The following is a 16743-nucleotide window of genomic DNA, read 5'->3' on the forward strand; positions in this document are numbered from 1 at the left end:
TTCGGTGCAGCGTCCACCACAGGGGCCTCCTGCATGACAGGATGAAGTCAAGAATAAATATCATAGAATGGCTTCTGTTGGAAAGGGCCTTAAATATCATCGAGCTCCATTCCCCTTGCAATGGACAAGGTTGCCAGCCACCAGATCAGACTGCCCAGGGCCCATCCAACCCTGCCTTGAATAGCTCCAGGGATGGTGCTTCAACTTCTATGGACAAAATATCACATGATGTGGACCCAAAACTAAATGAACACTTGAAGCTTCAGTATGTACTCAGGTAGATTTTGAGCTCCAGACTGACTAATACAAACAAGTCCATAGAAATGGAAATCACCCCCATCTGAAGTGGAAGTAAAGCTCAGAGCTTAGAACAATCAAGTCTGGGGAACTAGGTAATTCCTGAGGATAGTGAATTTAAAAAAGTTAATCTATCAAGGCATAGATGGCAGTGGGTGCTAGGGAACAGCAAATGTAGAACAACGTTTAAGAAAACCCCATTAATTCAATTGCAAGTTTGTGCAAGATTTCCTGAAGAAGTTATGAAGGGAACAGTAATTAAAAGATACAACGGTTAATGGAAAGTGGTATAAAAAGTAGCATAGATTTACAAAGGGAAACTGACAAATCCAATATCTTTCTTCGAAAAGATAACTGGTTTTCAACAGGGGAAATATGGTAGATCTAATCTGTTTGGATATCTGTGAAGAACTTGGCAATAAACTGCCTGCCTACCGCCAGTGTTACCCACTAAACTACATCCTTCAGTTCAACATCAACATTTCTTGAGCAGCTCCAGGGTTGTTGGCCCCACCACCTCCCTGTGCAGCCCCTTCCAGCATCTGACCACTCTCTCAGAGAAGAATTATCTCCAAACATCCAACCTGAATCTCCCCTTGGGGCAACTTGAGGCCATAGGAGATCCATTCAGGATCTTCTTTTCACATGCAGTTATGAAATCACCACCTTGGGAACAGTAACGCTGTTCTTATGTAAAAAAAGACAACTCTGTCTTTATATGGCTGCAAACAGATCCTTACTAGTGACATACACATGTCCCTGCCCAGCATCCCCCAGCTGACAGTCACACCACATTTAGCACTAACCAGTTGCCAGCACAATGTTTTCCCTGTGTTTTGTTCTTGCCCTCCCATCTCTTATCTGTGATAAACCTTAAAGGATTAAGGTCGCTGCTGTTGTTGTCAGTTTGCTGTTTTGGCTTTTTTTTATATATGTAGTTGATTAAATTCAATTTTCACATCTCTGGTGCTTTATAAACCAACACACAGAACGAGCCTGTTTCAAGTAGCACAACAATTTCCTGTCCTTAGAAGCAGAATGTGACAGTGCTGTAAATCTCCTTTGTTTGTAAAATATTTTGTAGGAATTTCACATCATAAAACATCATGTTTCTAATCTCCCCAGTCATGCAGTACTTCCCACAGTACAGAAAAGCGCTGTTTGGGAAAGGATATCTACCAGCAAGGAAAAGATACTGAACCATCCTCCAGGATTCAAATGGAAGAGCTCACTGTATTTTTTTTTTAATGGCTATTTAACCAGTACTAAGCACAATGCAAACCCAACACCAATCGCTGCAGAAATGCCCTGTGCACAAGTTTCCTCAGCCACAGGAAGATGTTGTACCTTATAGGAATGACATTAGTCCAGACAGCAGCCAACCATGTAGTGCTCAGATCTCTCAAAGCCATCCTCCTCTTGGCCTGCAGGAACACAGACCCACCTGAGCTCTCCTTGCTGCCCCAGCTATTCACCCCACAAGCTGGTGCCTACAAAGCACGATTTTCCTATTACTAGCAATGGCAGTTCACCAGCATGAATGCATCTGTATGGCAATTAAAGGAATAAAATCAGGGAAGGCTGCTCACACCGAGTGGTGTGAGACTGCTATAAAATTCAAATCAGGCTGGATAACATCATACAGCTCTCTACCCCAACCACAGCAAGCCAAAGTATTAAAAGGAAGTTATTTGAATACTGTAAATGAAAAAAAACAATATAGAAAGCTGGCACACAATCTTCCTGTCTCCAGGCCATAATGTGGCAGTGCTGCAAAGGTGCCTATTTTGGAAATATCATGCAGGCACTTTCTGTCTCCATCCCAGCATGCTCTAATCAAAAGCATTCTGATCTCAGGTTCAGGAGCTATTCACAAGAACGACCAACAGCACACAGGCTATCAGGGAGGCTGCTGAAGAGAACAGCTCTGCACCAAGCAGACTTGCTAGGATATCACCCGCTCAAGGATGTGAATGATAATATGGATTATCCAACCCAAGCCCTTCTTGGATCGTACTGTGGCAAAGAACACGGAGAGGAGGCTGGGGATGGGAAGGTGCTCAACCCATTGGGAAAGCACCTATAAGGAGCAGCCTCATCAACAGCTGAACACTGGCTTGCCAATAGGCAACAGAAGCAGGACCTATAGTGATGTAATTTGTAATCATTTAGCTGCTTTAGGGCAGCTCAGGCACACACCAATTCACAGCTCTGCTTTCCCTGAGACTACAGGTTCAGCCACTGTGGAACAGAAATCAATGACAACAAGCCAGATCTCACTTATTATTGCAGGAATAATGAATAAACAGCCATTCCTTACAAAGGGCAACACCTGCAATTGGAATTCTAGCAAGCTTAAAATATATGAATATCACAAGCATTCGATCTTTTATGAGAAGGGGAAGAATATGAATTTAATATTGCAGAATATTTTGTTTTTTTTCACATCCCCTGATGAATATTTCAGTCAGAGAAAAAAAAAAATCAAATCAGCTCGAGTTACCACACGAATATCAGATCATACCAATACACCATTCAGAATGTAACCAAATCAAGTTTTTAATCTTGGATAACACTCAATAAGTAAAAGCATTTGCTCACTACTAAACAAATATCACTCCTGCTTAACAGGTGGCAGAAGCAATGACAGCTTTTGAAGAGACTGCGATATTAAGCTGGACACTGTGACAGAGCTGACAGTATCTCTACAATAGTCTTCAGAGAAAAAAAATTGGATTGCAAAGTTCCAGTTTCAGGAGCTCACTGGGAACCATCTATGTATAGAGGCTCAGAAATGTATAGAAGATGATTAAGTGTTACTTGCAGGAAGTTATATATTTCGAGAGACAAGAAAACTGACACCAATCTTTTACTATTTCACTCCAAGCCCTAATCAGCCACCACTGGAGCAGCACCACAACCAGTTGCCTGGGGGTGTTCATCCCTCAGTATCTTTTGGGGGGACTCGAGATCACTCAAGCAAAGACCACTCCAGGACTTCTTTGGACATCCCAGTTCCTGGCTTCAGAGCCCCTTCCTCACTGCCAAACACTCAAACATCCCTCTCCTATGTCCAAGCACCAGACTGGGTCCTGCTCAACTGGGCACTCAATAGATACAAAGCCTGACTATGTCCTAGGAAATCCCTGCAGTCAGAATTACAATTGGTTGAGAATACTTAACAATCCAATTAGTTTCAAGTGACCTGCTCTTAAGATGCAAAGCAAAAAAAATATTAAGTCAGGAGAAGTTCTCCTCTTTAATTAACTTCAGTGGAAAATAACTTTGTCAGATCAGGTATGGATATGTTTGCTTTGGTTCACTAGACTTCCTAATAAACACATTAGCCATAACTTATTATTCCAAGCTTAATTGCGCAGCTATAACAGAACTCAAAGAGCACAGTTAACACTTGCAAAGCTGCAGTTCCTCTCATTATTGCTCCCAGATGGCTGTGGTTGCACTGGAGTGCAAGTAGAGCAGGGACCTCACCAACCCACAGGAGAGGCATAAATGGGGATAGGAATACACACTTAAAGAAATGCATTGCAGGGTTGTATTAAATCTTATTTCTATGAGCACAGCTTCCAAGGAGAATAAAGAATGTGGGCAACAAAAAGCAACAGAGACACGAAGAACTCTGGTTTTGTGTGACAAAGTCACATTTCTATTTCTCCTGATAAGCTGAGCGGCAGCAATTGCTCCCTATATATAAATATAGAACACTGATTTGTGAGATGGACGTGTTCCTTCTCTACACATATCCTTCAACCGCCACAGAAATTAACCTCAGTCAATCCATCATTCTGCTATCAGCATCTATCACTGAGTATTAACTCTGGTGACAGGACAAAGTTCAGATATAGGCCTCCAAACCCTGCCTGGTGCAAATGAGTTTACACAGCCCCAACTTCTGCCATCTCATGAGAAGAAATAACACCGACTACCTCCAGTTTAATGATGAGTGCAGACAGCATATTGCACATTTATAGGTACCCTGGAGAAAGGTGGGGAGAAATGCACTGCTGATAAGTTATATAGATGAGCTCCCGGCACCTATTAGGCCCTCTAATAAGATGTAGTCTATTAAGGGGAACACAGACAGAATGAATTACTGTGCTCCATTCATTTTACGAGCACCAGGCAAGAGGGCAGTGGACAGTAAGAAGTCCTGTGACCCAAATTCAATCAGACAGCAGGTAGAATGCAGGTTTTTCAGTGCTGTTCCACCCATCATCACTTGAGAGGAGAAAAATTATCCTTGCTCAGCTGTGCTGATGGAGAACTATTATCGCCATGTTGGGGTGAGGGTATTTTCTTCACAAAATAAGCTCTGATCTCTGGCTGAGTTCTTCCACTTCTGCATCTTCCCCAAAGCCAGCCATTCCCCAAGCCACCCACTGCACATACTTTCAAAGTGGTATAATTTGTTCCACTCCTTGGTAAACTCCATTTTGGTCTAAAACAGTAGCAATCCCACAAAGCAAAATAAATTTGACTTCTTCCAGTCAATGGAGCATATTGGTCATGGACAAGAGCTCCAGTTTTCTCTCTCCTCTTGGAATCACACCCTGTATGGGGTCTCACATTGTTCAGAGTGTTTGGGAATGGTGGTTGTAGATGTGCCCAGCAGACAAAATTGCCCCAGAGAGGCTGTAGGACCAAGGCATCCACAAGTCTGCTTTCAAACTTCCCTGCTCTGTTATGGATGCTCTGCACAAAAATGGTAACAAATAGCAGAAAAACAGCCTCTACTGTAATGCAGCAAAAGGTCCAGTGAGCATCAATTCAGGTCAAGGGAAAGATTTAAAAGGACCAAGAGCCCAGGAGCAGTCAGCAGCAAAATATTGCCAATTAATGTAAAAAGCGCACAAGATGTTCATTCTATTTAAGCGAGTTAAATACAGAGATTAAATGTTATGAACTATTAAATAAAATTAAAGCCAAAATTAACTGCCATGCGTGTTACACATAGCTGTATAATAGCTTATAAGCAACGCTCATCAAGAAGCATCACCCCAACACCATCCCCATGCTCTCCCATGCCCTGTCCCAGCACACAGGGCTGTGCTCAGCCTAAGAACAAACTCCCTGGGAGAGTCCAACCCCATCCATCCAAACCAGGAACAGCTGGCAATGGATCATAGCCAGCAACCATTGCCCAAACGATCAAGTGATAGAGCTCTCCACGGAGCAGCTCTCAAGTCCCCCTCTGCTTCTACATGTTCACTTAGCCAATCACTAAAAATATATCGCTTGCCCCAGAGACCAAGAGGATTAAGTCACAGATTTTTAAAGAAGATATGGCTTTTTATAGGGAGAGAATTTGGTAAACATATGGAAATTAACAAGCTCTCCAAAAAGGTTTGCTAATTTTAAATGAAGACAGCTCCGCATCACCAGCTGTTTATATGCACAGACTGAAGGCTTAATTGACAAGGGATAATTGCTTATTCTTCCCAATATATGGTGAATTACATTTCTCCCACTCAGCACATAGCACTGATGAGAAGCCCGGCAATGACAGGCAGAGCAACTCTGATAGAGTCATTTAGGAGTGCAAGAGGCTGCACAAACTCCTGCACAGAAGCTTGGAGACCATGGGTTGATGGTTGGACTAGATGACCTTAGGGATCTTTTCCAACCCTAATGATTGTGTGATTTCAAAGGCTTTGGATGAGGTTACCACACTGCAGAAGTATCCCCAACTCTTATCAGGTGAGAAGTTCCTCTGAAACCTAAAGCAAGGATATCACAGTGCTCTTCATTTTCTGAATGTTCTTTCTGTTTCAACAGAAAAATATTTAACCTTTCCACATTTTCTGCTCTGGATACAGTCAATATTTGGCCTAGACTGGCTGATAAATAGTTAAATGTCTCCAGCTCCCTTTTCAGTTCAGTTTTTCTCCTCTCTTGAAAACAACCTATATCATATTTAATCAACTTGAAGCAATTAGTGCTTACTCAGTAAGTTTCACTGGACATAATTGTTGTTTTGTATGCAAACAGCACTTCTGATAGGTTCAAGTACAGTGTTTCTTAAAATTAAAAAGTGCTGCTGGAAGATGTAATCTCACATTTGCTTCAAACTAATGCCAAAGTTAATGAAAGCAATCTTGAAGAACACTACTGTTCCAAAGAGCTCTTAAAATTAGAGATTGACAGTAAGGCATATTTAGTAATAAGGCATTTTTACAGAGGTCCGGGGGTCACGGGATACTCCCTGTCCCCAAGCATATTTGGTCTTCAGATACAGCAAAATTGTCCTGGAAAGGGCTGCAGAAGAGACCCAGCAAAAGGCAGAGAAGAGCTAACAAGACTCAAATGAATAGTTGCTTATCTGTCCTTTCCTCTTGCCTAAGGGAAGGAGGAGTCTGCAACAGCAGACGTGGTCCCAAGTAGCAGCAGAAGCCTTAGAAAGCCTTTTAAATCCCCACATCTATGATTTGCCTATGTCTCAGCAGCAGGTTTGCTGGGTGAGGATAGGGAGTATTCCTGCTTCATCCCCTGAAGAGAGGTCCTTTTCCAGTGCCAATGACTTGACAAGCACTGCTAAAGGCTTTGCAGTTTGAGAAAACATCCCACGTTAAACACTGCACCATCACAGGGCTCTGCTGTTTAAGTCAGGGTGATGAGACAGGAACAGAGGAAAGCTGTGAGGCTGAACTGCATCTCTGAGGAATTTCTAGGGCTCCAGCAGTGATGCCCAATTAACACAAACAACCAGTGCCAAGAGCTCTCCCCAAAGCACAACGCACAGATTACTTTGCAAAACAGACATCAGCTCACCATTTTCACATACTGTGCTCTCCAGAGGTTCTACTGTATATCACCAAGGAGAACAGTCCTTAATCTATTACTATAGGCTACAAACCTAGAAGAAATACAATGGAAATGAGATAACCTCAAAAAAAAATCTGTTCCTGCTATCAAGAAAACTGACAGCCCATCCACCAGCCAAGAATCAACCAGCAATGGTTGTTCAATTTGGTGGCTGTTGCTGTACCACCCCAAGAAATGTGGCAATTTAGCCAGGTTTCATTCATTCTACATGCACTCTGAGGAAGACAGGTTTGGCACTGTTGTAGGAAGCCTCTAATAGGGACAAAAGGGGAAGGATGAAAAAGAGGCAGCCAATCCAATACCCAGAAAATGGGAGACAATGCTTTCTGCCATGGAATCATGAGGACGGGAAAAGACCACAGAGCTCATCCAGTTCAGCTGTCAGCCCCTCCCCACCATGCCCACTAACCACATCCCTCAGCCATGGCACGCTGCCTTGAGCACCAGCTCCACATTCAGACAGAAAACTGCTATTTCAGCCTTAAGTTCAGAGCTGTTGCCTTGGTGTCACCCAGCTCCTAAACACCGCGTTGATGGCGACAGCACAGACAGCTTTGAGATGGGCACTTCTCACCCTGCCCTGGTGGCAGCTCCTGGTCTATGGCACAGGGGATGCATTTGGTGCTTCAGATGAGAACAAACCACTGCAGGCAAACCAGAACATTTGAATTCCTGCCCAGCAAATCATCCCTGAACAGGAACTTTCGGATCAGCGTTTATTAATTCTGAAATGTGATTTTGTTTCCAAGAAACTTTGTCTGCTGCAACAATAAAAAAAAATAAAAAACTGCTGCTCTGGCAAAGTTTCTGATTGAGGAGAATTCAAATGACAGCACAAGTGTTTTGCTGATAACAAAATCATATACGTTTGTTTTATAGCCGTTGCTATTTGCCACAGAATATTTATGGCATGTGCAGCAAAATTCTATGCATTCAGCACAGTTTAGAATCCTTTCCCCTGGACGGTACTTTTTCTGGCCAGAAGATTTGTCTGGATTGCATAAACCAACACATCCACTGCAGAACTGTCCTGCTCCCACGTGCAAGGCACATAAAGCTCACTCACAGCTGCTTCCCTCCTATATTACCATTTAAACCCAAGCAATGTTAACCTAAGCATATACTTCCCTATAACTCATTTCCAGGCAGCCTACCTTATACATGTTGTTCTACCCAACTTAAGCCTTGCTTTTAAAATACTTCTTGCAGTTAAGATTGGGAGCATAAGGCAAATTCCAGCTCTGGCTCCTGCTTCACTCAGTTTGTCTAATAGATCTTTGGGCAATGCTGCAGATTACTTGATGGCTGCTGGATCTCGTGTTGTCACCTCTGAAAAAGTGCATTGATGGACACTGATGACTGCAGGTCAGAGCAAACAGCTGGCAAATGACTACTAGCATTGCTGTGGAGGAAGCTAGACTATCAAGCCTGGAGCATTTATCAGGCTGCAGGAAAGCTGACTTGCCTGCTAAACAGGGTGGTTGACTTCCACTCCCCCCCCCCCCCCATTCATATGAGGAGGGAGTAGGGATTCATATGGCTGTTTGCTGGAAAAGAACAGCTTTCCAGCCCAGCGATGAAGCCTGCCTGAATTACCACTGCCCTGACAGCCAGGATATATTGCTTTACTCCTCCTTTCAGAGCAGAACTCATGGATTTGCTCTGCAAGCTGCAAGCCCTTAATCATTAATCATTTAGGCCCAGAGATTTGACTTTCACACAACTCCAACAAAGCCCTTTGATTTTCAACAGACAGCTTAACTCCCAAGTGATGGCTCTCACACAGAGGTTCAAAAACACAAGCCAAGACCACGTGTTTCTACTACACTGAAGTGGGAGGCACTAGAAAAGGTCAGGACGCCATCACTGGGACCTGCCTTCCTGAAGGACAAGCCTTCACTGGAGATAAGAAGGTCTTCAGCCTATCTGCTCCGAGTCAGGATATCCAGTTAAACAGTCCAGGCTCATATCTGCCAAGTGAAGATACCCAGGTGCATTCAGACCAGAGACTGCCCAGGATTTGTCACTTATCTGCCATCGTTACCAAGCACAGCTGGTGTCCTACATTCCTCATTTGAGCTCAATCAACAAAGAGGCTATTACTGTTATTTATGTGCCTCAGACTCCCCCCCTCAAGAGCTTTAAAGTCATGAATTAAGCCCTAAGAGTCATTGTTTTAAAAGTTCCATCCATAGAATCATTAAGATTGGAAAGCTGGAAAAAGATCGGTAAGATCACTGTCAACTCACCCTGACCATGCCCAACACCTGCATTCCTCAGCGCCTTATGCTCACAAGTTCTTGAACACCTCCAGAGACACTGGCTCCACCACCTCCCTGTGCAGCCTGTTTCAATTCATTACCAGCCTTTCAGAGAATACTTTCTTTACTAACAACCAACCTGAACCCCCCCAGCACAACTTGGGGCCATTCCCAGTCATTCTATCAGTGGTTACCTGGGAGAAAAGGCCAACCCTCACCTCACTCCAGATGCTGCAGGCAGCAGCTACCAACCACTCAGTCACACGCAAGTGCTCAGAACTGGTCCCTGCAAGGGAAAATTCTTTTAAGAATAGTCTTAATTTCTGTGTGCAGTAGGAATTAAAGAAAAATCCAGCTTGTTTGTTAAGCTGGGCTGCTTTTCAGTTTGTTTTCTGCTTTATAAAATAATCCTATTGGAAACATCTCTGTGCATACATTCAGTAACTCTGTTTCAACACAAGAGGAAGCCCTGCCCAATATTATAGATAGCTTTAACAAATATTGGAAGGATTGCTCTGCAAATACTGGAGTCCCACACAGTGCTGGAATCAAGAGCAGAGCTGGCAGGTGGATGTATTATGTCTGTGCACAAAACACGCCATTCTCCTTCAGCACATAACCTTATGGTGATACTCCCTATAGTTTGGGTCTCAACTCAGCTGTCAGCAGCAGAAGGCAGATTCACAGCAAAACACCCACTACAAAAAGGTCACAAGGAACTTGTATGCTCAAAGTCTCTGTAAGGTAAAGGCTCTTCTAAGGAACAGGATCAACCACTGAAGTATGACAGTAGACTTCATTCATAAGTTAGACCCAAAGGGAGTAGGATCTCATAGGGGTTAGAAGGGACTTCTGGAGACCATCAAGTCCAACACCCTGACGCCTTGCTTTGTTCCCTGAGCAGTTCCATCTCACATGGGATGACTTTTGGGAAGTTGGGTCACATGAACAAAGGATAAGACAATTTATATGGCCCCATTGCATATTAGGTTGACAAGAACAAATCATCAAGGTTGAATGAATCACCTACTATACTCAGCTATTCAGATCTCAGTGCTCATCTGTTGCTTCACAGAGGCCCTTTGTTAAGGCCTGACTGTATGTTGGCTGCGAGGGGCCAACTCTCACCAAACACAGCTTTAACAAATTCCACGTAGCCAACTGGAAAATTAAGAACTGTCTTTTTCCCTGGGATTTATTAAGGTTGAAGTGGTTTTTATAAGAGCCTTCTCAATGTGCTGTTGCTGTCTTCGCTTGAAGATAAATTAAGGGTTTGATCAGATTTTCTTTCAGAGGAATTGACCCGATGGTCAGAGATGATACCTCATGCATTATTTCACCCAGTGCAAGGAAAAACTCAACCATAGCTTTCTACAAGGGGCCAGTTTGGAGCACTCAAGAATCTGACTGTTAGAAATCACTACATCACACTGTTAACCAGCAGCAACTGTGCTACATATTTGCTTTTCGTTTGACTTCATTGCAGAACAAATAGTGATTCAATAGCTTTAAACTCTGACCGCTTGAAATGCACAGGGGCAAAATGGATTGTAAAACCAAGCAGATGTCTACAATCACATCCGTGCCACAGCCATGAGAGACAAATAATTCTCTTACTGTGCAGGGCAGACAGGATCAACCCTACTACAGCTGCTTTGATTTGCTATTGATCCAAGAGAACTTCCAGGCAATACCAACAAAGTAGCCTGGTACCCTTCACTCCCTCAGAGACATGAGGCTGCTGGCTTTGAATTCCCATACATGGACAGAGATGCTGAAATCACCATACATCCATTGCAGGAAAACTACTGCCTTTCTAGAGGCTCACTTCACTGCATATTTCCAGGAAGCAGATACAGTTTTTCTTAAAAGGAAAGAGAGACGAGCCTAATATTGGAAAAATGAATAATTTAGGGGCAGAATCAAACTAGTTGTGACTTATGTTCAATTATACAACTGCAGGAATGTCAGCACAATTTTATCATTCATACTTAGACCAATAAAACTCTCAGGCCTTGGCATGGAGCAGAGGTCAGGCTCACTGCAGAGCAGCACCTGCTGTAAATACAGTGACTGCCTGTGGCCCTGTCCCCTGTGGGATAGCAGCAGGATGCTCTTTTCTAATGGAAAACAAACAAACAAGCACAACACCTGAGAGCTCATTTGATCCCATGCTCTAAGAAGCTGCATCTTCAGGACATACCCAGATTCCTCATCCCAGTCTCGAAGTACCTGGAAAATGGCAGGGCTGGGCACCAGGTGGGGATCCAGCACCTGCTCTAAGACTCATAAGCTCCAACTGCCCAAGGCCTGGGTGGGTTGGGATTTTATTCTGGCCATATGTCATTAATTACCCCCAAACAGAGCAGGGGATCAATTCCACAATGTTTTAGCAAAATAATCAGCTACGGAATGCCAACAGCTGACTGCTACACTGTGGCTGAACTGACTCGTGGCATGGTTTTGAGGAATTATTTCATTTTCCTTATTGATATAAGCTATGCATTCATAAGCAGCTCAGTGCCTCACCAGCCTCCTGCCAGGCTGAATATTTTAGCTGCAAGATGAGAAACAGCAAAAGTTCAAGGTTGCCACAACAGCAATCAGGCTTTAGGTCTGGAAATACTGTAGACAGGTAAGCAAAATCTCTCTCAGCCTCAGGACATCTGAAATTCAATTTCATTTAATGAAACCGGCCGCGATGCACTGAGACACACAGCAGCACGCAGCAATGCTTTGCTGGAGAGAGCAGCCAGTCAGCAGGATGGCGAGATGGTGGCCAACCCAGAAGAAAGGTAAGCCAAAGTGAGCTACAACCCCTGCAACTTCTGAAAGGCAATTGAAATGGTAGGAATTGACACAGGTAGCCCAGAGAGGTGCCCCATCCCTGCAGACACTGCAGGTCAGGCTGGATGGGGCTCTGAGCACCTGATCGAGCTGTAGGTGTCCCTGTTCAGTGCAGTTGGACCAGATGGCCTTGAAGGGTCCCTTCCAACTCAAACAATTCTATGACAGGATGAGCCAGTGGAGCTTCACCCCCAGGCAGGCGGTGTGACCACAGCCCCCCACTGCCTGCAAGGGACACTGTGGACAGAAACCTGTAAACTGCACTAAGTGGGCACATATGGTCAGGGACTGCTTTCAGAACACAGTGATTTTAATTACATTTGTTCCTGTGCCAGATGCAGTTTGCCTTTGGATTAAAGACCTGCAGCTTCCATTCCCACACCGTGTTCTCTTTCTATCCAAGCCTTCCTTCATATTTTAGGTTGTGCTGAGACTGGAGTTGTTCAAAGGAAAAAGTTAGTAGCCAAACAAATACGCCCATGACGCTGGATGAAGGATTGCACATCTGAAGCAGTGATGTCTTCAGGATTCATCTTACCCAAATATTTCATTTCTCCATGCTGAATTATGAACTCTTTTTTACATAAATACTGGTGGAGATTATAGATCATTCCTGAAAGCAAGATGTGATTAAAAACCTAGCAAACCATTCGGGGAGGAAGGCTTTAGTATATAGCAAGAAAAAAACACTTAATTGTGACTGAAGGACCCTATGCAGGATGACAAATGGGTCACTTATTTATGGCAGCGTTCTGATTTTAACTAAGCTGGCCATCATAAACCTTTCGCTACCTTTGCCATCACTGGATTATCATTATGAAACATTAGAGAGCAAAAGCACTGGGCAGTGTCAGTGGTTTATCCCATCCCCACCTCTCTGCAGGGATTCAGTGCCGCGCTCCCCACGCGTTGGGCTGTCAATGCACTTGAGAAAATTAGAAAGCATAAGGAACGCTGTGGCAGGCAAGACGAGATGAGCTGCAATCAGGGTAAATTACTGTCTGCAAAGGATAAATCCAATACACAAGAAGAGAAAATGTTTATGACTATCAGACATACCCAGGTGCAACACCCGCCGGAGGAAGTCACACGGTTGCTATTTAGAGCTCGTGGCAGAGGGCTCTCAGTGAGACCTGTTCTGCAACTGGAGCTGAGCAAAAAAGCCCAAATGCTGTGAGCAGCAATTTGCGCTGTATGAAGGTGGGTGGACAGTGTTTCCACTAGGCAGAGCCAGGTCTGTTGTGCACCCCAAAGCCAGGTGCTCAACCCATGGATGGGCACCACCTCAGAGGGGTCCTTGGGTCAACTAGAAAGAACTTGGATCTTCTATAGGACCAGACATGAATGGGTTTTCTAGTTGCTGTGCACATCCAATGAGGTCTCTCTCTCCCATTGGTTGCTCTGTAGATAGGACAGATATCCAGTTTGGCACTATGAAGTGCTTTATGATACCTCACAGATGAGCAAAGTAGATGGGATTCAAGGACAAACCAAGCCCAGCACCACAAGATATCTGAGTGTAACACAAGCTACGTAAACCACAAATTCCATCTAAAGCTCTGCATGCTTTCTGTGTCTGCCCAATCTCAGTAGCAAACCACATCCCACAACTCATTCCTAACTAGGAGATAATCCTATTAATTACCAACAGGCCAGAGGATATCTACATTCCCTACTGCCCCAGTTTTTCAGGCACCTGGATAAATACCGAGCTTCTTCCTGCAGGGAAAGGATTTTATCTGCACAGCATTAATAGTCTAAAGCCACTTCCAAAATAGCTTCCACCAGCTGATAACTTTATCCTACATCTCAGCACTTTAAAAACAGCAGCTCCAAATATTCTCCCTGACCAATTTATCGAGATTTATATCAAATTTGGGATCTCTACCCCAGCCTGACTCACCCAGTTTTTCAGCATTCTATAATCAAACCCTAAGAGGCTCATCTTCCTGCATGCCACATTTTGTTTTCAAGATGTTCCCACAATATGAAATAAAAGCAACAGGGCCAGGCGATAAGCGGGAAGAGTCTATTCCATAAGCACTAAAGAAATAAATAGAACTCAGCAAATGATCTCAGAATACTCACGTGCTTTCGTTGGAAGGAGGACGTCATCCCCTGCTTTTTAATCTTGGGATCTACTGATGTATTGTGAGTTTCATGCTTCTCAGTGCTGTGTACTTACATCTATTCTGTTCCCTCCAGTGGGGCAGGCATTGCAGTGGGTTGTCGCCATTTAGTAATTACAAATATAAATGTCACCGCTGTCAGGCAGCATAACGCACCTCACGCATCAGGACACAAGCTGCTTAAAATCAAACTATTATAGTAAAGCCGCCTCCGTGTGAACACGCATTGATTAAATTCCCAGACATTAATCATTTTTAATAAAAACTGAATTTTGTCAAGGCAGCAATGAACTTTCCAGAAGACATTGGAATGAAATATCTCCAGAAGGCACTGTTCCTCCTGACACTGCCTCAGCAATGGGAAACTGCTCGAGTATATAACATATGGCTGCAGAAAGCATTCTGTAACAACAGCTTCCATGCAGCACTTCAACCAAGACAAGTGCAGGAAACCCAAAGGCTGCAGCTCCCACAGCACCGACATTCTTCATATAAGAGCAGTGGCTGTAAGCTGAGGCCCAAAGGAGTTGGTTTCCCTGTGCCATCAATCTCACCCCAGAAAGAGATTTCTATGCCCAAAGCCAAAGCATTTTCCATTCCCCACTCTGAAACTCTCAAATCCTATCAGATTTCAGGCTCTGGAAGATGGATAATCTCAGCAGATCCTATGATGGATACACTGCTGGGAATGCTCACTTACTCAAAGAGAAAAGGGGAAATTTGTTCTCCTCATGTTTTCCCATCAGTGTCAGATCCACGTACTGCCCAGTGTCATCTTTGACATATCCCAGAAGCGTGCCACAAGACCTCCAATATTCACACGTGTAATTAATATGCTTTGACTGAGGGATTTGTGTTCTTTATCTTTCTAGAGAAGAAACACCCTGGGAAAACAAGCCATGCCTATTCTCCCTATACAATAAGTGAGTAGCTCAGCACTGGGGTCAAGTCGCAGATACGGAGCAGAGCAGCCACTTGGCACAGTGAGAGGTGGCTGTATCAGTCACACCTGTGAGCCTTATTTACAGAAGCATCACAAAAACATTTGAGCTGGCAGCACTCTGTTCTGACAGCAAATATAGCTAAAAGTGTTTTCCATCCTATAGAATTTACAACTCTAAACTGTGGAAAACATTTTTCCCCATTGCATTCCTTCCACTTCTGACTGACTGGTATAAGGAAAAAAGCCTTAAGAACATGGAGCATTTGCTAAAATACAGGCAAGGATGTCACTGCTATTGCTCAGCCTTACAGGAGTCCAGCTCTGAGACCAGGAGCAAAGGAAAGGAGGAAAATCTTGTTTGGAGCCTCAGCTTGCTGCAAACTCACCTGCCTTGGGGATATATTCCTCTCTGGGTGGACCACCACAACATCAACTGCACTGCAAGGTGGGGCTGAGCCTGGTTCAGCTTGGTCTGAGCCAAATTGCTGGTGCTGGGCACAGCAGACACGCAGCCACTACTACTTCCCAACCCTGCAGACAGATCTTTTATCTTTTGTTTCCACTTTGACCCTTCTGGGGAGCTCAGAGCCCCACTCCAGGTGTGAATTGGGCATAGCCACCAGGACACCCTCCTGATCTACCCCAGTTCCTCAGCCCCACCTTACTACTTCCATGACAGCTGCACAGTAAAGCAGATTGATGAGCAGAGTTAAAAATAGTGGTAACTTCTCCTAAGCAGATCTTAAATTTAGCTTGAGACCATGCAGCAAAACCATCATTGAACAAGGCTGGTCTGCAGGGAGTAAGGCACTATAAGATGCCTCCTGGCCACACAGGCTGTACTCCTCCAAGCAAACACACAGGGGGACCACAGGTTTTCTCCATGCTTCTGCTATGCAGACCAGCACCACACACAACAGAGCCTGTGGCACCAAGGACAAATACCCATCAGACCACATTGCTTCCTACTGAAATAACAGTACATCTTGTATCCTTAAGTGCCTCCTGCAGAGTTGTAACAAGTTCAGGCCAATGGGGGGTATCTCTCCAGCACCAGGTAGAGCAATCCTTTTGAGTCCTAAAGCAAAGCTGCTGCTACAAGCACCACAAAAGCAGAGCACTCACCACATCAAACTGCAGCCAGGACCCTGAGCAGCTCCTCTTCCTACCACCAGCTCCTTCTGCACAGAGAGTCCTCCTCTCACAGGCACCAACCCAAATACCCAACCTACCATCATGCACCTGAGCCTTTATAGACTCACAGCCCTTAATGATTCTCAGGTGGATTCAATGCACCAAAAGAGCTCATTTTCCTCACCTGGAGATTCAATTCCCCCCCACCTTCCTGTTAGGTTTTCCCCAAAGTGGCCTTGATCTCTGTGCTTTGCAGGCTGGGTCCGCCTGATGGGAAGGATGGTGTGGT

General features: G+C 44.3%; 1 protein-coding gene across 1 annotated transcript in view; it reads right to left on the bottom strand.

Annotated features, from left to right (window-relative positions):
- The window catches only part of MINAR1 (membrane integral NOTCH2 associated receptor 1), a 46915-nt gene extending 30382 nt beyond the window's left edge, over nt 1-16533 (bottom strand). Inside the window, exon 1 of the mRNA XM_032446892.1 lies at nt 16446-16533. The gene's annotated coding sequence lies outside the window, so the exon portion shown is untranslated. The remainder of the gene's footprint in view (nt 1-16445) is intronic.
- Nucleotides 16534-16743: the final 210 nt, after the last annotated feature.

The sequence above is a fragment of the Coturnix japonica genome, chromosome 10, assembly GCF_001577835.2.
Source record: "Coturnix japonica isolate 7356 chromosome 10, Coturnix japonica 2.1, whole genome shotgun sequence".
Lineage (NCBI taxonomy): Eukaryota > Metazoa > Chordata > Aves > Galliformes > Phasianidae > Coturnix > Coturnix japonica.